This window comes from Budorcas taxicolor, chromosome 12, assembly GCF_023091745.1.
Source record: "Budorcas taxicolor isolate Tak-1 chromosome 12, Takin1.1, whole genome shotgun sequence".
NCBI lineage: Eukaryota > Metazoa > Chordata > Mammalia > Artiodactyla > Bovidae > Budorcas > Budorcas taxicolor.
In genome coordinates, this window is record NC_068921.1 from 44,844,487 (window position 1) to 44,868,233 (window position 23,747).

Sequence of the window (23,747 nt, forward strand, 5' to 3'; positions counted from 1 at the left end):
CATGACGGCTACTCCATTTCTTCTGAGGGATTCCTGCCTGCAGTAGTAGATATAATGGTCATCTGAGTTAAATTCACCCATTCCAGACCATTTTAGTTTGCTGATTCTTAGAATGTTGATGTTCACCCTTGCCATCTCTTGTTTGACCACTTCCAATTTGCCTTGATTCATGGACCTGACATTCCAGGTTCCTATGCAATATTGCTCTTTACAACATTGGACCTTGCTTCTATCACTAGTCACATCCACAACTGGGTATTGTTTTTGTTTTGGCTCCATCCCTTCATTCTTTCTGGAGTTATTTCTGCTCTGATCTCCAGTAGCATATTGGGCACCTAATGACCTGGCAAGTTCCTCTCTTGGTATCTTATCAATTTGCCTTTTCATACTGTTCATGGGGTTCTCAAGGCAAGTATAGCTCTACTATATCGTTTAATACTTCTACTCTTTCTAAAAGAAAGCAGGCATACATTTTGTTGTCATCTCATATACTTGCTTAATTGATTAATTTCATTTTGAAAGTAAAGTTGTTCAGTTAGTAAAAGAATTTTCTGTTTAAAAATGTTAATTCTATTACTTGGACTTCAATCATGACCCAGAAAAAAGGAGATGGCTAAGATATTTTATTATAATTGAAAATGCCTTTCCTTCATTTATTCCTTCAATTAAGTACAAATTTGTTCTTGATCAGTTTCCTTTATGAAAAATAAACCTGATTTTTCTATAGAATAATATGACATAAATCTGACATAAGTGCACTGGATATACTTTTCACTATGTATATAATTAAATTTGATTTAGTAAGTAAACACATTTTGGTTGAACAATTATGATAGAATTGTATGTCTGCATAGAAATGAGTTGTATTTTATTATTTAATAAGCACCAATTTATTGCCCACAAATGATACTTGAGCTAAAAATTATAACATAAAATATTTTATATACATTCTACATGTTTTAATTATGGCTAAGTACATATTATCCATAAATTCTAAAAACTGATCTCCCATACATCTTCCAAGGTAATACTTGAGAGTTCAGTCAGAGACACAGTATTTAGGAATATAAATTGTAAGTGAACATAAAATTTACATCAGGGTTAAACTACCATCTACTTTATACATACAAATATATATTCTTGTTTGCATATGCTCAAATTAATTGAAAATAAAGTTACCTAACTTTCAAAAGCTACTCAATTTATATAACAAAGATACATGAAGCTTCTATTTATCTAAATACAAATAAAATTTATCTAGGAATAAAAATTCTATGTAACTTTTTAATGGAGCAAAACAGAACTTTTATTAAGTGCACTTCAACATTGTGTGTATCTTGAAAAATATCTTCATAAAATTAGAAAGTAGAGGCTTAACTATGTCAAATTATAGAAGTAACATTAATGGATTATAGTTGGAGAAATGTAGACCTTAGTTTGTGGATATCAACTAGTAAAGTAACAAAGGAATTATTGGTGTAGGATAGCTCAACATTCTATTTTTAGATTTATTAAAAGTAATACTCACATCCTACTCATAGATCACAGCATTGTCATGGTGAAGGGGCTTGTGTTACTCAAAGAAGACAACTATATATAATACAGTGGGCAAGAATCCATTGGGAGAAATGGAATATCCCTCATAGCCAACAAAAGAGTCTGAAATGTGGTACCTGGGCACAATCTCAAAAGATATCTTAAAATCTCTAAAGATCTCTTCAAGAAAATTGGAGATATCAAGGGAACAATTCATGCTGGGATGGAAATTTTCATAAATGAAAATGGTAAGGACCTAACAGAAGCAGAAGAGATTAAGAACACATGGAAAAAATGCACAGGAGAACTACACCAAAAGATCTTAATGACCTGGATAACCACGATGGTGTGGTCACTCACCTAGACCTGTGAATTCAACTGGGCCTTAGGAAGCATTACTAAGATCAAGTGGAGGTGATGGAATTCCAGCTGAGCAACTTAAAATCCTAAAAGGTGATGCTGTTAAAGTGCTGCACTCAATATGTCAGCAAATTTGGAAAACTCAGCAGTGGCCACAGGACTGGAATAAGTCAGTTTTCATTCCATCCCAAAGAAAGACAATGTCAAAGAATATTCAAACTGCTATATAATTGGGCTCGTTTCACATGCTAGCAAAGTTATGTTCAAAACTCTTCAAGCTAGGCTTCAGCAGTACATGAACCAAGAACTTCCATATATACAAGCTGGATTTAGAAAAGGCAGAGGAAGCAGAGATCAAATTGCCAACATTCATTGAATCATGAATAAAGCAGGAGAGTTCAAGAAAAAAAAAAAAAAAAAACATCTACTTCTACTTCATTGACTATGCTAAAGCTTTTGACTGTGGATCACAACAAACTATGGAAAATTCTAACAGAGATGGCGTACCAGAGCACCACACCTGTCTCCTGAGAAACATGTATGCAGGTCAAGAAGCAAAAGTTAGAGCTGGACATGATGAACAACAGTTGGGAAAGGAGTACATCAAAGCTGTATATAGTTACCCTGTTTATTTAATTTATATGCAGAGTACATCATGTGAAATGCTGGGCTGGATGAATCACAAACTAGAATAAGGTTGCTGGAAGAAATATTAACAACCTTAGATGTGCAAATAATACCACTCTAAGAGCAGAAAGTGAATCCCCTTCCCACCTCCCTCCCCATACCATCACTTCTTGGTAAATAGAAGGGGGGGGGGGGAAATTGAATCAATGGTAGGTTTCATTTTTTTGGTTTCCAAAATCACTGTGGAAGGTGACTGTAGCCATGAAATTAAAAGACCTTTGCTCCTTGGAAGGAAAACCATGATAAACCTACAGGTGCAGTAAGAAGCAGAAACATTACTTTGTCAACAAAGGTTCATATAATCACAGCTACATTTTGTCCAGTATGGATGAATTGGACCATAAAAAGGCTGAGCACTGAAATATTGATGCTTTTGAGCTATGGTGCAGGGGACCACTATTGAGAGTCCCTTAAACTACAAGGAGATCAAACCAGACAGTCCTAAAGGAAATCAACCCTGAATGAATATTCATTGGAAGGACTGTTGCTAAGGCTGAAGCTCCAATAATTTGGCCACCTGATGAAAAGAGATGAATTACTGGAAATGACTCTGATGCTGAGAAACACTGAAGGCAAAAGGAAAAGAGGGAAACAGAGGATGAGATGGTTTGATGGCATCATCGACCCAATAGGCCTGAATTGAGCAAATTTGCAGATAATGAAGGATAGCGGAGCCTGCATGCTGCAGTCCATGGGGTCCCAAAGATTTGGACACAACTTAGCAACTAAACAACAATAGCAACAACTATGGTCATAAGCATTGTAAATATATGTTAGAAAATTACACTTATCCACAGAATTTACATTATCTATTTAGAAAATAGTTTACATATATTTCCACAAATTAATCTACAAATATGGAAATTTTCCTAAAAGGGAAAAATATAGACACATGTTTTATAAGAAATTTAGATATCAAGAAAGGAGGCATTTGGGAGAGAAATGGTGCTGTGTTTCTTCTCTGTCTGTTATTAAAAATGCTGAAATGTGTTAGCTTATGGACATAAATAATCACTCTGATAAGTATATAATCACAATAATATACACGGTGTAGCATAAACAGAATTTCCCTGTTTTATTATTCCTAAATTATTGAAGAGTGAAAGTGAAAGTTGCTCAGTCATGTCCGACTCTTTGAGACCCCACGGACTGTGGCTCATCCAGCTCCTCTGTCCAAGGGATTCCCCAAGTGAGAAAACTGGAGTGTGTTGACATGCCCTTCTCCAGGTGATCTTCTCGACCCATGGATCGAACCTGGGTCTCCTGCATTGCAGGCAGATTCTTTACCTTGTGAAAATTATTAGTGTATTTTTTTTTATATTTCCAGATCTTATATGGATATGGAGAAAAGACAACAAAAATTGTGAAAATGAGCTTTTTTTTTTTTTTTTAAAGCATGTCAGTTACATTAGGAATGACCCACTTTTGACCATTTCCCACATTTGGTGAATAATTTGGTTCTTATTCCCTTGGAATTTGTCAGAGAACATCTAAGATATTTGAACATACAATAAGAGTTTTCACATTTGAACTTGAGGAATTCTCAGTCCTCAAAATATACTGATAGTCCCATTAAATAATAGAGAAGTAACAATTATGTCTAACTATTATGTAACTATTATAGTACATAATAATATAGCCTAAGAACTGGCTTCTACTTCAACATTCCAGACTTACTTAGCCTACTGGAAGCTCAACATCTGTTGTTGCTATTCAGCTGCTCAGTCGTGTCTGACTCTGCAACCCCATGGATTGCAACACAACGGGCTTCCCTGTCCTTCACTCTCTCCCAGAGTTTGCTCAAACTCATGTCCATTGAGTCGATGATGTCATCCAACCATTGCATCCTCTGAAGGCCCTTTCTCTTTTTGCCTTCAATCTTTCCCAACATCAGGGTCTTTTCCAATCAATTGTCTCTTCACAACAGGTTGCCAAAGTATTGGAGCTTCAGCTTTAGCAAAAGTTCTTCCAAAGAATATTGAGGGTTGATTTCCTTTTGGATTGACTGGCTTGACCTCCTTGCTGTTCAAGGGGCTCTCAAGAGTCTTCTCCAGCACTACAATTTGAAAGCATCTATTCTTCAGTGCTTAGATCTCTCCATACAAGACTACTGGAAAAAATCATAATTATGACTATATGGACCTTTGTGGGGAAAGTGATGTCTCTGCTTTTTAATATGCTCTCTAGGTTTGTCATAGCTTTTCTTCCAAGAAGCAAGCATCTTTTAATTATTTCTTGGCTGCCATCACTGTCAACAGTGATTTTGGAGCCAGGAAAATAAAGTCTGTGACTGTTTCCATTTTTTCCCCCTCATATTTGTCATGAAGAGATGGGAGCAGATGTCATGATCTTAGTTTTTTCAATGTTGAATTTTAAGCCAGCTTTTTCACTCTCCTGTTTCACCTTCATCAAGAAACCATTTATTTCCTTTTTAGCTTCTGCCATAAGGGTGGTGTCATCTGTATATCTAAGGTTATTGATATTTCTCCCGGCAATCTTGATTTCAACTTGCGTTTTATACAGCCTGACATTTCACATGATGTATTCTGCATATAAGTTAAACAAGCAGGGTGACAATATGCAGCCTTGACATACTGCTTTCCCAATTTTAAACTAGCTTGTTGTTCCATGTCTGGTTCTGTATCTTTTTGACCTACACACAGGTTTCTCAGGAGACAGGAAAGGTGGTCTGGTATTCCCATCTCTTCCTGAGTTTTCCACAGTTTGCTGTGATCCACACAGTCAACATCTGTGTTTGGATTAAAATAGACATCTTAACATAGAATATGTAAATAATTTCAACCATGACTTTCTGCCGAGCCTCCATATCTTGATCAACATTTCCTTCCCTCCACTCTTTATAACTAAGTCTACCTTTCTGTGCTTGGAACAAGTGGTTACTTGTAGTTATTCTTGAATCTCCTACAGTATGTTAAGTCGACAAAATAAACCTGTTGATTTTTTAATTTATTCCCAAAGCAGTCACTACTGATAGCTTATATCACTTCCATCAGTTCCTCTCATGCTATTTTTAAAAATCTGATTCTTAAATTTAATAACTTGTACTTTTCCTTGTGATTTGCCCTTAAATCTCTTCTCCATATAATTTTCTAGTATGTCACTAAATTGTAAGTTGTATCATGTTATAGCTCCACTCAATACCTTCTAATAATTTTGAATGTCACTCAAAGTAAATTCTGAATCCCTTTTCACATCTTTAAGAAATTTTATGAGCTAGAAATTGATATCCATCTAGGCTCCCTCACTCACTACATTTCAAACACTGTCTTCTCTGTAATCCCACAAGTTCAAAAAGCCTACTTCATATCTTTGAGTATTTTCAACTGCTCTCTTCTCACATACAATGCACTCTATTAAATAAGCACATGCTATCTCCCACATTTATGTCAGAATCTACTCAGTGTCACATTACTGCAGAAGTATGTTGACTACCATATATAAAGGAGCAGTATTTTTATTATCATACTCATTATCCTTGTCCAAATTTAAAGTACAAATCACTAATACAACATATGTATGAATTTGCTTACCATTTGACTTTTCTCACCTAAAACGTAAGCATCAATGGATCATAAATTTGTCAATAACAGGGTTTTATCTGTAACAGAACCTCACATATTTTAGTTGAATAAAGTAAATTTGGGGATATAAAGATGAATGCTATACACTCCCTGTTGTTAACATGACTACATGTAATTTAGAAATTACTTCTCCTCTGTTACTTCCTCATTTGATCATCTGACTAACTGAACCAGCCAGTGTACAAAACACAAGTACAGAAATAACTACAATTCACTCAATAATTTAATGTCTCTTAAAGAAATGTTTGTTGCTATGTGCCATGCAAAGTGGCAAATATTGTATTACTCAAAGATAATCTAAAGATACACTTCTTAGATAATTTGTATCCATTCATAAATGCTAGATAAGTTGTGATAGAGTAGAAGCTTCATATTCAGGGAAGCAATTACTATTTACCTTTGGGGTAGATGACAAGCTTTTAAGAAAAAAAAAAAGCAATTTTAGTACTTTCAATGAGACAGAGTGGTTCAAATACAAATAAGTGTCTATGTTCCTTTAATTCCATCATAAAGAAGAAAAAATTAGGCATGCATATACAAAAATAAGACAAATGGAGATCAGAAAAAAGGAATAGAAGAGAAGATAGATAAAGGAATAGTAGCTTTCTTAATAAAATGATGTAAACAAAAAGCTAATTACTGAGTGGAGGTAGTAGGCCCAGCTACAGAACAGCTACAAGAAGAAAGACAACATTTACCAACAAAAAACATGTGTGCAACTGAAATCCAAACAGAAAAATTGACCATTCTTCTCTATTGAACTGATTAACTAATTAACATTCTATTAAGTTAATTAAATTTGAAGACAGCAGGCATATTTGTTGCTTAAAGTATTGAACTAAAATATATGAATCTGATGACATTTTACACAGTTGATAGTGAAATCCCAGTTTGTAAAACAGCTCAGATGTAAGAATGTGGTCACCAGGCTTCTTTATTTACTGGAATAATGTATTAAGGCTCTCTCTTTGGGGAAAACCAACAAGCTAAAGGGAAAAAACTGCATTTATTCTCAGTGAATAATGTGCCAATGAAAGAAGTGAATCAGCTCATAGTGACATTCACTAGTGGTTTATCAACTACAAATAGTTAACGATTTGTGTTATAGTAAGTACATCATCCTTAAATATAAGAAGAGTATCAAAAGTCATCTGACTTTTGAGGAAACCCTCCATAACAAAAGGAAAAAGTCAAACAAACAAACAAAATAACCCAGAGAAAAGTGAGTCAGAGATAAGAAGGAAGATGTCTTTGAAAATGAGGAGGAAAATTACAAAACAATAAATGTACTCAGAGCTGAAAGAAGATATTCAGAATAGTAAATCATAGCAAGAACAAGAAGTAGGTCATGCAAACTAAATAAATTAAAAATAAATTTTAATAGAATGTTCCAGAAAATAGAAAGACAAGGTTATGGAAAAGAGGTACAGAGAGAGTGTGGGAGAGAACAGGTGAAAAAAGAAGACAAAAATGAAAGAAGAGAGAATTAAGAATAATTCCAGGAAGTCTAGCAAAGTAAATTTCAGAATAGCAAGAATAAAACAGTATGTATACTTTGGGATGTTCCATTTTTACTTAAGAAACTTTTTAAATTTATTTTTTTAAGTGTATGCAATTTTAATGTTACTTCCCATTTACAGTTATTGAAAACTATTGACTATAATCCCCGTGTTGAACACTGTATCCTAGAGCCTATCTTACGTCCTGTAATTTGTACCTCCCACTCTTTCATTCTGTGTTGCCTGCACCCCCACCACCGGTAACCACTAGTGTCTTCTCTACATCTGTGTCTGCTTTTTCGTTACATTCACTGGTTTTTATATTTTTTAGATTCCACGTGTCATTGATATCACACAATATTATCTTTCTCTGAAATGCTTTTATTTATCAACATGGGGTAAAGAAGTAGAGAATAACGCATCAGCATCTCTCAAATGATTTAATGGATTCCAAGTCAAACTGTCTATACAGAAAACCACTGTGCTTTCAAAATTTTTGGTCAGTTTTCTGCAATATAAATTACTTTTTAATTACATATTTAAAGTTATAAGTCTGTCAATTTAATTTAAATTAATTTAAATGGTCATAAGCCTGTTAAGCAAATTTGTAAAACTCAGCAGTGGCCATGGGACTGGAAAAGGTCAGTCTTCATTTCAAGTCCAATGAAAGGCAATGCCAAAGAATGTTCAAACTACCGAACAATTGCACTCATCTCACAAGCTGGTGAAGTAATGCTCAAAATTCTTCAAGTCAGGCTTCAACAATATGCAAACTGTGAACTTCCAGATGTTCAAGCTGGTTTTGGAAAAGGCAGAGGAACCATAAATCAAATTGCCAACATCTGCTGGATTATCCAAAAAGCAAGAGTTCCAGAAAAACATGTATTTCTGTTTTATTGACTATGCCAAAGCCTTTGACTGTGTGGATCTAAGAAACTGTGGAAAATTCTTAAAGGGATGGGAATACCAGACCACCTGACTTGTCTCTTGAGAAATCTGTATGCAGGTCAGGAGCAACAGTTAGAACTGGACATGGAACAACAGACTGGCTTAGAATTGGGAAAGGAATATATCAAGGCTGTACATTGTCACCCTGTTTATTTAACTTATACACAGAGTACATCATGAAAAACTCTGGGCTGGATAAAGCACAAGCTTAGGTCAAGATTGCTGGGAGAAATATCAATAACCTCAGATATGCATATAACACCATCCTACGGCAGAAAGTAAAGAAGAACTAAAGAGCCTCTTGATGAAAGTGAAAGAGGAGAGTGAAAAAGTTTACTTAAATCTCAACATTCAGAAAACAAAGGTCAGAGCATCCAGGCCATCACTTTATGGCAAATAGATGAGGAAGCAATGGAAAGAGTAACAGACTCTATTTTGGGGTCCCCAAAATCACTGCAGATGGTGACTGCAGCCATGAAATTAAAAGATGCTTCCCCCTTGGAAGGAAAGTTATGACCAACCTAGACATATTAAAAAGCAGAGACATTACTTTGTCAACAAAGGTCCATCTCATCAAGGCTATGGTTCTTCCAGTAGCCATGGATGGATGTGAGAGTTGGATTATAAAGAAAGCTGAATGCCAAAGAATCAATGCTTTTGAACTGTGGTGTTGGAGACGACTCTTGAGTGTCCTTTGGACTGCAAGGAGATCCAACCAGTCCATCCTAAAGGAAATCAGTTCTGAATATTCATTGAAAGGACTGATGCTGAAGCTGAAACTCCAATACTTTGGCCACTTGATGCGAAGAACTGACTCATTAGAAAAGACCCTGATGCTGGGAAAGATTGAAGGCGAGAGAAGAAGGGGACGGCAGAGGATAAGATGGCTGGATGGCATTACTGACTCAATGGACACAAGTTTGAGTAAACTCCAGGAGTTGGTGATGGACAGGGAGGCCTGGCATGCTGCAGTCCATGGGAGTCACAAAGAGTTGGACAGGACTGAATGAACTGAACTGAACTGAAGCCTGTTAAAGAAAGCAAAATTTTACTTTTTATTAAGAATTTTTTTTTTAAAAAAAGGCTGCAATAGTAAAGCACACATTGGTGACTGCAGCCATGAAATTAAAAGATGCTTGCTCCTTGGAAGGAAAGTTATGACCAACCTAGAGAGCATATTAAAAAGCAGAGACATTGCTTTGCAAACAAATGTCCATCTAATCAAAGCTATGGTTTTTCCAGTAGTCATGTATGGATGTGAGAGTTGAACTATGAGGAAAGCTGAGCACTGAAGAATTGAGGCTTTTGAGCTGTGGTGTTGGAGAAGGCTCTTGAGAGTCCCTTGGACAGCAAGGAGATCCAACCAGTCCATCCTAAAGGAAATCAGTCCTGAATACTCATTTGAAGGACTGATGCTGAAGCTGAAACTCCAACACTTTGACCACCTGATGCGAAGAACTGACTCATTGGAAAAGACCCTGATGCTGAGAAAGACTGAAGGCAGTAGGAGAAGGGGACAACAGAGGATGAGATGATTGGATGGCATCACCAACTCAGTGGACATGAGTTTGAGTAAACTCTAGGAGTTGGTGATGGACAGGGAAGCCTGTTATGCTGCAGTCCAAGGGGTCTCAAAGAGTCGGACACAAGTGAGCAACTGAACTGAAATATTTTAAAAGGTAAATGTGATATATCTAGGCAACTCCTTGAAATGCTTTAAGTTTTCTGTCATTATGCTTTAGGATCGAACTGGAGTCTCCTGTGTCTCCCTTATTGCAGAAAGATTCTTTACTGCTGAGCCACTAGGGAAGCCCTCTGTCATTCTATCTTCCCCATTTTGTAAATTTTACTGCTGACTTCTTTTTTTCATATCTAAAATAATATATTAAATACAAGAACACAAGTTAAAAGTTAAAACTCTTCTATACTTTTATTAAACTTCCTAGGTAGCTCAGTGTAAAGAACTGCCTACCAATGTAAGAAACTTGGGTTCAACCCCTGGAGAAAGATGTGGCAGCCCACTCCAGTATTTGTGAGCTTCCCTGGTGGCTCAGACGGTAAAGAGTCTGCCTGCAATGTAGGAGACCCAGGTTCCATCCCTGGGTGGGGAATATCTCCTGCAAAAGGAAATGACAACTGGCGCCAATATGCTTGCCTGGAGAATCCCATGGACAAGAAGAACCTGGTGAACCCCAGTTCTTGGATCACAAAGATTCTGACACAACTGAGCAACTAACACTTTCAACACTTCCAGTATTCTTGTGGGAGGATATCCTATGGACAGGGGAGGCTGGCAGGCTACAGTCAATGGGGTTGGAAAAGAGTTGGATACAACTTAGCCATTAAGCAGCAACAACAAATATTTTCATCTTCAAATTAGATCTGAATAGTTCGCTACAGTTGTTAGAACATGGAAATTTCTTATGCAAAGTGTCTTCCCTCCTTTTCACCCATTTCTGCTTAGGTTACAATCAGAAAAATGCTCCTACAGTGTTTAGCTAATGACAAATCTCTAATTAGTCGAAAGCTCACAGGGAGCTTCACTTTGGCTGAGACCAAGGCCTACATAATTAGGCAGTTTGTGTCTTACACAGAAGCATCTGTCATGGGTCCCCTTGGAATGAAATTAAATCCTATTCACTTCTCCAGGTGCTTCGCATTGGCTTGGAGGTGTACATCAATTTGGAGGCCTTTTTCTGATTTTTCTGACTAAATGGTATGAGTTCAGAGGAGGCATTTTTTTTAACCTATATTATCCAAGCAACTCTGGCTGAAACATTTCCGAAACAGCTTTTTAAAAATCTTTCAAATTATTTTTGATGATTAAACAGTTTTGATTTTTTGTAACTATTGATAAATGTCTCTATGCTTGCATAATTTGTAATAATTTATATAATTAAGAGGTATTTCGGGTTCCATTACTTCTATTCTGGATAATAACTGCAACAACAAAGAATAGACAGAAGAGACAGATAACATAAAAGAGAATAGGAAGATGCAATGGGAAATTAATATTTATAGACCACTTCAAGTACTTTAAATATTTTATCTAATACATTGGAAAGTAGGAAACCTACAATTTGACTATGAATGTTAGAAATCCATTCAGGAATATGATAGATAAATGTAAAGTGTATAATTAAACTAACTTGAGAGAATAATCAACTATCAATATTTTTAAAGTAGATAATCAGTAAAAAAAAAAAAAAAGACAGAGTATATCAAAGTTTAAGTCCTTATCTATAGATATTAGATTATTTATTCCCTATAAACTCATCTCTTTCCTTAATTAACACTGTTAGAAAATCTCTAGCATCATCTGTTCACATCAGTGTTGCTAAAGGAAAGCAGAAATATCAAGGCGTCATCACTTAGGATAAATAACTGTATCTTGGAGAATTTTTAAAAGAATTTTAGAGTATTTTATGATAAATATAAATGAAGAAAAAATTAGTTATGACAATTCATGATATCAATATGGCATTATAACCAGTGATTTAATGATCATCTTTTTCTATATGTACTTAGCTATAGCTAGTAATGTAGTAATCTTATATTTGAGAACTTATAGTAGATTTTCCATCAATATTTGAAGATAATACTGATACCTATTTAAATGTAACTGTAGAATGTGACATAATAGCTTAATTTCAAATAAATCACATAATTTGTAATGTGCATAATACTCTCATAATAGAAATTAAATTTCTTTAATTCTTTATTCTCCTCTTGTTATTCTATAAATACACATCTTGGTTTTGACTTGTTTACAGCTATCAAATTTATAAGAAATAAAATTATCTACCAAGAGTGTTCCTCTCACTTGGCATGCTAAGTGTTTTATACAGATTATACCTAATCTCAAAGCAACCATGAAAAATAATACTCTTTCTACTTAAAGCTCAACATTCAGAAAACAAAGATCATGGCATCTGGTTCCAACACTTCATGGGAAATAGATGGGGAAACAGTGGAAACAATGTCAGAATTTATTTTGGGGGGCTCCAAATCACTGCAGATGGTGACTGCAGCCATGAAATTAAAAGACACTCACTCCTTGGAAGAAAAGTTATGACCAACCTAGATAGTATATTGAAAAGCAGAGACCTTACTTTGCCAACAAAGGTCTGTCTAGTTAAGACAATGGTTTCTCCAGTGGCTATATATGGATGTGAGAGTTGGACTGTGAAGAAAGTTGAGCACTGAAGAATTGATGCTTTTGAACTGTGGTCTTGGAGAAGACTCTTGAGAGTCCCTTGGACTGCAAGGAGATCCAACCAGTGCATTCTTAAGGAGATCAGCCCTGGGGTTTGTTTGGAGGGAATGATGCTAAAGCTGAAAGTCCAGTACTTTGGCCACCTCATGCGAAGTGTTGACTCAATGGAAAAGACTGTGATGCTGGGAGGGATTGGGGGCAGGAGGAAAAGGGGACAACAGAGGATGAGATGGCTGGATGGCATCACTGACTCGATAGACATAAGTCTGAGTGAACTCTCAGAGTTGGTGATGGACAGGGAGGCCTGGCATGCTGTGATTCATGGGGTCGCAAAGAGTCGGACACGACTGAGCGACTGAACCGAACTGGCTTACAATAATAAAGCTAAATCTTGGATAGCTTGTGTGACTTGTTAGATGTTAGTCATTTGATAATTGGAAAAGTCAAAATTTTAGCACAAGATTGTTATCTATAGATTTGTTTTTTCCCTACTAATACTTAAATACATAGTCATAATTGTTACCTATCTTGACTATGTATAAATTAGCATAGGGCATATAAATTCTTGATTTCTTTAGGTATGTGGCATATTTTCCAAATAATACTGTAAATTCTATAATTATGTATTTGTACTTTCCTTATACTTTATATGGATCATAGCCTTGTCAGGTTAAAGGGGTTTTTGTAATTCAATGAAGTTATGAGCCATGCCATGTCCAACCAAGATGGACAGGTCATGGTGAAGAGTTCTGACAAAAAATGGTCCACTGAAAGAAGAAATAGCAACCACTCCAGTATGCTTGCCAGAACTCCATAAACAGTATGAAAAGGCAAAAAGATATGACACCAGAAGATGAGATCTAGTTCAGAAGGTGTCTCATATGCTACTGGGGGAATGAAAGTGGAAGTGTTAGTCACTCAGTCATGTCTGACTCTTTGCAAACCCGTGGACTATAACCTAACACGTTCCTCTGTCCATTGAATTCTCCAAGCAAGAATATGGGAGTTGCTAGCCATTCCCTTCTCCAGGGGATCTTCTGGATTCTGAGCTCAAAGTCAGGTCTCCTTTGTTGCAAGAAAATTATTTATCATCTGAGCCACATAGAAGCAGAGAGCAATTATCAATAGCTCCAGAAAGAATGAAGCAGTTGGGCCAAAATGGAAACAATGCTCAGTTGTGGTTGTGACTGGGGTGAAAATAAAGTTTAATGCTATAAAGACCAGTATCACATAAGAACCTGGAATATTAGGTTCATGAATCAAGGTAAGCAATGTGGTAAAGCAGGAAATGGCAAGCTTGAATATTAACAACTTAGGAATCAGAGAACTAAGGTGGACAGGAATGAGCAAATTTAATTCAAAAGACTGTTGCATCTATTACTTACTTCACTGAGCACACTAAAGACTTTGACTGTGTAAATCACAATAAACTACGGAAAATTCTTAAAGAGATTGCAATATCAGATTATGGTAGATTTGATGGTAAAAAATCTGCCTTCAATGTGGGAGACCCAGATTCAATCCAAGGGCCAGGTAGATCTGCTGGAGAAGGGAATGGTTATCCACTCCAGCATTCTTGCCTGGAAAATTCCATGGACAGAGGAGCCTGGCAGGCTACAGTCCATGGGGTCACAAAGAGGTGAAGACAACTGAACAACTAACACTACCTTCCTCCTGAGAAATCTGTATGCAGTGAAGCAGCAGCAATTAAAACCAGCAATTGTACATTTGACTTTTTCAAAATTTGGAAAGGAGTTCAACAAGGCTGTATACTGTCAGCTTGCTTATTTAAATTATAGGAAGGGTATATGATGTGAAATATCAAGCTGGGTGATTCACACACGAGGATCAAGATTGTCAGGGGAAATATCAACAACCTCAGAAATGCGGATGATACAACTTTAATGGCAGAAAGTGAAGAGGAACTAAAGAACTTCTTGATGAAGGTGAAAGAGGAGAGTGAAAAAGCTGGCTTAAAAGTCAACGTTAAAAAAAACCTAAGATCATGGCATCTAGTCCCATCACTTCATGGCAAATAGAAGGGGGAAAAAATTGAAACAGCAACAGATCTTCTCTTATTGGGCTCCAATTGCAGATGGTGACTAAAGCCATGAAATTAAGAAGCTGCCTCCTTGGAAAGTAAGCTATGACAAACTAGACAGAGTATTAAAAAGCATAGACATCACTTTACTGACAAAAATCTACATAGTCAAAGCTATGGTTTTTCCAGTAGTCATGTATGGATGTAAGAGTTGGACCATAAGGAAAGCTGCGTGCTGAAGAATTGATGCTTTCAAACTGTGGTGCTGGAGAAGACTTTTGAGAGTCCCTTGGACAGCAAAGAGACTAAGCCAGTCAATCCTAAAGGAAATCAACCCTAAATATTCATTGGAAGGACTGTTGCTAAAGCTGAAGCTCCAATACTTTGGCCACCTGATGCAAACAGCTGTTGCTGGGAAATATTGAAGGCAAAAAAGAGGAGGAGGACACAGAGGATGAGATGATTAGATAACACCATTGGCTAAATTGACATGAATTTGAAACAATCTCTGGGAGACAGAGAACAGATAAGACTGGTATTCTGTAGTCCATGGGGCTGGAAAGAGTTGGACATGATTTAACAACCAAATAACAACAACAACACATCTTTATGAAGCCAAATATTCTTTTTTAAGAAATACTTATTAATTACCACAACGATTACTATGTAACTACTAACAAATGTCTTCCACTGAATGTGTATTTATAGATATATTCAGTTTTCAATACACTCATAGACAGTAAGTGCCATTATTATTTACCATATTTTGTAGATGAAGAAACAGAAGGATGAAGATGCCAATTATAGAATATTGAATACAGAGTATATTATGTCACTAGCTATCTGGTTCTGCAAGGATTGTTGCATTGCAGTCACTGACCTCCATCCTGAAATAAACTCAGGTTGGAGATGAGGAATGATGCACTGTGTGCTCTGGAAAAACTTACAGAACAGGTCTTCTGATAGCTAGATATTTCAGGAAAAAATGTTATGGACCCCATTTTCTTTCCACCTTCCCAATCTTAGAAAAGCATTAAATTTATTATCAGAGACATTTGTTTCTCTTGACTATCAGTAATCTTTTACCAAACTGTGTACTTAACTGCATGTTCAGTTCAGTTTAGTTCAGTCACTCAGTTGTGTCCAACTCTTTGTGACCTCATGAATACACCAGGCCTCCCTGTCCATCACCAACTCCAGAGTTCACCCAAACTCATGTCCATAGAGTCAGTGAGGCCATCCAGCCATCTCATCCTCTGTCGTCCCCTTCTCCTCCTACCATGAATCCCTCCCAGCATCATAGTCTTTTCCAATGAGTCAACTCTTCACATGAGGTGGCCAAAGTATTGGAGTTTGAGCTTTAGCATCAGTCTTTCCAAAGAACACCCAGGACTGATCTCCTTTAGAATGGACTAGTTGGATCTCCTTGCAGTCCAAGGGACTCTCAAGAGTCTTCTCCAACACCAGAGTTCAAAAGCATCAATTCTTCGATGCTCAGCTTGCTTCACAGTTCAGCTTTCACATCCATACATGACCATTGGAAAAACCATAGCCTTAACTAGATGGACATTTGTTGGCAAAGTAAGGTCTCTGCTTTTGAATATGTTATCTGGTTTGGTCATAACTTTCCTTCCAAGGAGTAAACATCTTTTAATTTTATGGCTACAGTCACCATCTGCAGTGATTTTGGAGCCCAAAAAGTAAAGTCTGACACTGTTTCCACTGTTCCTCATCTATTTCCCATGAAGTGATCGGACTGAATGCCATGATCTTCGTTTTATGAATGTTGAGCTTTAAGCCAACTTTTTCACTCTGCTCTTTCATCAACAGGCTTTTTAGTTTGTCTTCACTTTCTGCCATAAGGGCGGTGTCATCTGCATATCTGAGGTTATTGATATTTCTCCCGACAATCTTGATTCCAGCTTGTGCTTCTTCTAGCCCAGCATTTCTCATGATGTACTCTGCATGTAAGTTAAATAAGCAGGGTGACAATATACAGCCTTGTGATACTCCTTTTCTTATTTGGAACCAGTCTGCTGTTTACATATGTGGGAGACCTGGGTTCAATCCCTGGGTCGGGAAGATCCGCTGGAGAAGGAAATGGCAACCCACTGCAGTATTCTTGCCTGAAAAATCCCATGGATGGAGGAGCCTGGTGGGCTACAGTCCATGTGGTCTCAAAGAATGGACACGACTGAGTGACTTCACTTCACTTGTTGTTATATGTCCAGTTCTTTTTTTTTTTTTTAACATGTCCAGTTCTAACTGTTGCTTCCTGACCTGCATATAGATTTCTCAAGAGGCAGGTCAGATGATCTGGTATTCCCATCTCTTTAAGAATTTTCCAGTTTCTTGTGATCCACACAGTCAAAGTCTTTGGCATAGTCAATGAAGCAAGAATAGATGTTTTAACTGCACATACCTTCTCAAAAACCTTCCCCCTCCTATAACTTCTTCAGAGTAGTTCCCCAGAGCTATTTGAGAGACTGTCTGACAGGCTGCAGTCCTCAGTAAATCCACAAATAAAACTGTAACTAACAATTGTCACTTTGTGTGCTTTTATTTTCATCAGCAATTTTGGTGAACATGAAGGAAATCAGAATGGACTTCTCTCCCCCTTAACTATGGAAATCTAGAGCCTTTGTACCAGCTAGGTCCCCTTGTGCCCATGTACTTCCTCACTGAGTTTAGATAAATTTAGGTGAGACTCTGCTGGTCTTGGGATCTCACAAATATTGGTTGCAAAAATATAAATGCAAAAAAATAGAGGAAAATAATAGAATAGGACAGACTAGAAAGCTCTTCAAGAAAATTACAGATACCGAGGGAACTTTTCATACAAAAATGGGCACAATAAAGGACAGAAATGGTTTGGACCTAACAGAAGCAGAAGGTATTAAGAATAGGTGATAAGAACACACAGAATAAATATACAAAAAAAAAAAAAAAACCCTCATGTCCCAGATAACCACGATGGTGCGATCATTCACCTAGAGCCAGACATTCTGGAATGTAAAGTCAAGTGGGCCTTAGGAAGCATCACTATGAACAAAGCTAGTGGAGGTGATGGAATTCCAGTTGAGCTAATTCAAATCGTGAAAGATGATGCTGTGAAACTACTGTACTCAATATGCCAGTAAATGTGGAGAACTCAGCAGTGGCCACAGGACTGGAAAAGGTCAGTTTTCATGCCAATCCCAAAGAAAGACAATGCCAAAGAATGCTCAAACTAGTACACAATTGTAATCATCTCATACGCTCGTAAAGTAATTCTCAAAATTCTCTAAGTCAGGCTTCAACAGTACATGAACCATGAACTTCCAGATGTGCAAGCTGGATTTAGAAAAGGCAAAGGAACCAGAGATCGAACTGCCAACATCCATTGGGTCATTAAAAAAGCAAAAGAGTTCCAGAAAAACATCTATTTCTGCTTTATTGACTATGTCAAAGCCTTTAATTTTGTGGATCACAATAAACATTGGGAAATTCTTTAAGAGATGGGAATAATAGACCATCTGACCTGCCTCTTGAGAAACCTATATGCAGATCAGGAAACAACACTTAGAACTGGACATGAAACAACAAACTGGTTCCAAATAGGAAAAGGAGTACATCAAGGCTGTATATTGTCACCCTGCTTATTTAGCTTATATGCAGAGTACATCATGAGAAACACTGGGCTGGAAGAAAGATTGGAATCAAGAAAGATTGGATTTCTACATGGAATCAAGATTGCCGGGAAAAATATCAATAACCTCAGATATGCAGATGACACCACCCTTATGGCAGAAAGTGAAGAGGAACTAAAAAGCCTCTTGAAGAAAGTGAAAGAGGATGGTGAAAAAGTTAGATTAAAGCTCAACATTCAGAAAACAAAGATCATGGCATCTGGCCCCATCACTTCATGGGAAATAGATGAGGAAACAGTGGAAACAGTGGCTCACTTAATTTTGGGGGGCTCCAAAATCATTGCAGATGGTGACTGCAGCCATGAAATTAAAAGACACTTGCTTTGTGGAAGAAAAGTTATCACTAAACTAGACATCATATTAAAACACAGAGACATTACTTTGCCAACAAAGGTTCGTCAAGTCAAAGCTGTTTTTTCCAGTAGTCATGTATGGATGTGAGAGTTGGACCAGAAAGAAAGTTGAGTGCCGAAGAATTGATGCTTTTGAGCTATGGTCTTTGAGGAGACCTTTGAGAGTCCTTTGGACTGCAAGGAGATCCAACCCATCAATCCTAAAGGAAATCAGTCCTGAATATACATTGGAAGGACTGGTGCTGAAGCTATAGCTCCAATACTTTGGCCACCTGATGTGAAGAACTGACTCATTGGAAAAGGGCCTGATGTTGGCAAAGACTGAAGGCCGGAGAAGGGGAAGACAGAAGATGAGGTTATTGGATGGTATTACCGACTCAATGGACATGAGATTGAGTAAGCTCCAGTAGTTGGTGATGGACAGGGAAGTCTGGCATTTTGTGGTCCATGGGGTCACAAAAAGTCAGACACAACTGAGTGCCTGAACTGAACTGAAGTATTTGTTGATGATCCTGAGATCTTTATGGCAGTGAATAACAGGTACCTAGACTTTCCTCGTGGCTCAGAAGGTAAAGAAACTACCCACAATGCAGGAGACTCAGGTTGGATCCCTGGGTCTGGAAAACCCCTGGAGAAGGGAATGGCAACCCACTCGTTCTTGCCTGGAGAATTCCTTGGATGGAGGAGCCTGGCAGGCCACAGTCCATTAGATCATAAAGAGTCAGACATGACTGAGCTGCTAGCACTTTCAGTTTCAACAAGTACCTAGGGAGGCTGGGTGAAAGACCCTAGGGTAAAGTATCCCCTACAGTTGAAAGATACTAAGAAATCGGGACTGAGTAATTAATTTGGAGACTGGCTTAATGCTTTTCCACAATTAGGCTAAATGAAGGGTTTTAGAAAACCAACCTCCAACTAAGACCCTAGCCATGTTTATGTATGTATGGAACTGATACTTACAAGTACTTAATCGGAGAGTAAAAGAAATCTCACCTTGAAAATGGACAACACAAGGCTCTTCTGACATCCGAAATGGTTTTTATGCACACAGTTAGAGAAAGCCAGCTTGATTAAACATTTTTTCAGATTGCTGACCCTAAAGAATAAGTCTTTCTATTGTACAAGGAGCTTGCACTTCTCATCCTGTGTCTTGAGATCTAAGTGTTATATCAGAACTCTCAGGAAATCGTACTCTTATCTAGACTATCTCCCATTCATGAAATTAAAAATAAAACATCAGGAAAGAGGTCTTTTGAAACTTAAACAAGTAAACTTAACTTAGTCCCACTGTTATTTTTAAACTAATGCAATACCTGACTCATGACTAAGTATTGACAATAAAGTTTTGAGATCCCTGTGTGTGTTTGCCTGTATGTCTTGTGTGTACATTACAGATAAAATATATATCTTCCTTCAGATAGTATTACTAAATTAATTTGTAACTAATACATATTTAATTGGCTTAAAGCAAATTAAGCACTTATATAAATGATCAGAAACATACTAACCTAAATGAATTTCAGGTTCATGTGATCTGAAAAATATTAATATTTGATATTATAGTTAATCTATTGATTAAATTAGTATAAATATGTCTTTTGAGTCATTAACATTTCATATAATATGTTTGTATATCTAGGTTTAGTGGAAGTTCTAAGACCTTATTATTTCTGCTATGAAATCTTTGTTAGAAAAAACCTTGGTACGATAAAGTTTTTATAGGTAAATTAAATTTAGTATGTGTTTTTAGTTAAATTATTTAGAAATAATTATGTTTTTAGGAATATTCACCTAAAAAAGAATTTTCCCCAGTTATTTGGTAACTTGAAACATCAGAGTTGTGCTAAATAAAATTAAATAATGGAGGGCTACTGGAATACCTTGATCACTTCCAAATAAAATAAGATACTGAAACATTAACTTCTGAATATAGGCTTCCTTTTACAAGGACACTAAACATATTTATCACTGTTAATAAATATGTTTGGTGTCACAATGAGACATTTTCTATTAGCATACATGTTCAGAAATTATAAATAGCTTATAAATATAAACCTATGTTAACATAATCTATAATATCTATATATAATATAGAAATATATATAATATATAACTATATTTATATATTATTTTATATATGTATAATATATATTTTAAGATATATAAATTATATATATAATATAAAACTATATATAAATAGTATTTAATTTTGTCAATATATAAATTTCTAGTGTATAATTGCTTATGTCTTAGTTTTTTACTAGAAATTAAAGCTTTTAAGAATTAAGAATTCTAATTAAAAATGCAATTAACACTGCTAAGGAAAACAATTTTGTATGCATGGAAAAATCTAAAGGTGAAAAAGAAAGCCATAAAAGGTTGTGAAAAAGAAACTAAGAAAAAGATTCTGTACATGAACAGGTCTCTTGCATTTATATTTTTCACTTAGAAAACATCTTGGGGCTTCCATGATGGCACAGCGATGAAGAATCTGCCTACAATGCAGGAGAAGCAGGAGAAGGGTGTTCAAGTTCCTGGATTGGGAAGATCCCCTAGAGAAGGAATGGCAACCCACTCCAGTGTTCTTGCTTGGAAAATCCCATAGACAGAGAAGCCTGGTGGGCTACAGTCCAAAGGTAGCAAAGACAGAGCATGTGTGCACATAGAAAGTACCTCTGCATCATATTGGTCTATACAGAGGCTGCTGATCTCAAACTCACCTTAAAACAGTGCTCAAACAGAGGAGAAACAATGTCTGGATGAGAAGATAACATTAGAAATAGACAAAATGCCTACATGTATACATGTTTTCTTAATTTTTTATAGTTTTGCATATGAATCAAACCTTTGTATTCTATATGAGGCCACTCATATACAGTTTTAAAATAAATCCAATTATCTGAGTTTATGATCAATTATCCACATCCAGTACTTCAGGGTTACCATAATAGATTTCTCCTCTCCAAGGTTCTAACTGGATGGCCTGTAGTAAACTTATTCTAGAAGAAAGAAATGATTGTTCTGTTTGGTCCACTATTACTATTAATACTATTAGATGGGATGACCCCCTCCCCCACCTTACTTGGCCAAGCAATCATACTTTTTCCAAACATGGCTATAAATAAAAATCTTCTTTATGTTTACTTAAACTCTGTCAGAACAGTAAGTTGAATCCCTGCCAAATACCATAATCTCCCATTATTAGGAAGAACCTCATGCAATTATGGATATGTATATATAAGGTTAGATCCTCTCAAGTGGCATTAGTGATAAAGAACCTGCCTGCCAATGCATGAGAAGTAAGAGATTTGGGTTCAATCCCTGGGCCAAGAAGATTCTCTGGAGGAGGAAATGGCAACCCACTCCAGTATTTTTGTCTAGAGAATCCCATGAACAGTAGAGCCTAGTGAGAGTCCATGGGGTCACAAAGAGTTGAACATGGCTGAAATGACTTAGCATGAATGAATATAAGGTTAACATCAAGCTACAATCACTGAAGTTTAAAAGCCTCCTTATGTTGGTAACAAACCATACCAAGGATAATCAGCATAATAATACTAGGAAATTGGGGTGAACTTTTATGAATAAAAGATCAATATATACCTTTAGGACAGTGGTTCATGTGGGGCAGATTGTATCAGATGACCTAGAGACAGACTGAACCACATCTAAAGGAAATTCTTGGCTTTAAGTCTTACTTATGATCCAGTTAATGCTATTATCGATATTACTTGTATTCTATGTATTTTAAAAGATTGTTTCTTGCATTACCAAAGATATAACTATGCACCCAATAAAAATAATGATGACTAGGTGACTAAAAATGATTGACCAAATATTTAGCTCTAAATGAGATAAATGATTATAGTAGTATAACACTAGAAATTGAAAGATGAGACAGAAAAGAAACTTTCTTGGGCCATAACAGACTAGTTAAACAGGTGATCCCCTGGCATTTGGCCACAATTAATAGGGCTTAGTCTACTCATAGCACACTGATTGACATATCAACAAAATTCTGGCCTGATGTAGAAGTGAGGATTCTTAGTATCATGGGACAAAATGGTCATGAAATCCCTCCTAAACCTTGGTTGAATTTATTACCATGAGGGAACACTGCCAACTAAAGAATGTTGCTCGCCATCTGTTGCTACAAGGATTGAGGCACTGCAGTCTCTGACCTTCACCACACACTGAAAAGAATTCAGGATGAAGATCAGGAATGATGAATCAGTGATCTGAGGAAACTGGCAGAATAGGCCTTTGAATAGTTAGATATTTTCAGAAGAAAATTTTGTGAGCCCCAATTACTATATCGTCTCATACTTAGAAAAGCACAAAAATCATTAATGGATTCCTCTCAACTAACAGTAACCTGCCAAGATATGTGCGTGAATGCATGTACTCCTTTTCCAAAATCACATATATACTGACCACCCCCCCACCTCTTCAGAGCAGCTCCACAGAGCTGAGAGGCCAATTTTCAGGTTATGGTCCTAATAAGAACCTAAATTAAACTGAAATGCACAGCTCTCATGTTGTGCACTTTAATTTTGGTTGAGAAATTAAGCTTTATATAAGTTGAGAGCTTAAATAAAGTACCCAAAGACATAGGCTTAACAAGTTATAGGGTCAGAAATTAAATGAAGCTGTTCTTGCTATAGACTTCCCAGGTGGCACTAATGGTAAAGAACCTTCTGCCAATGCAGGAGACTTTAGAGATGGGGGTTCCTTCTCTGGATTGGGGAGATCCCCAGAAGAAGAGCATGACACCCACTCCAGTATTCTTGCCTGGAGAATCTCATGACAGTGGTAC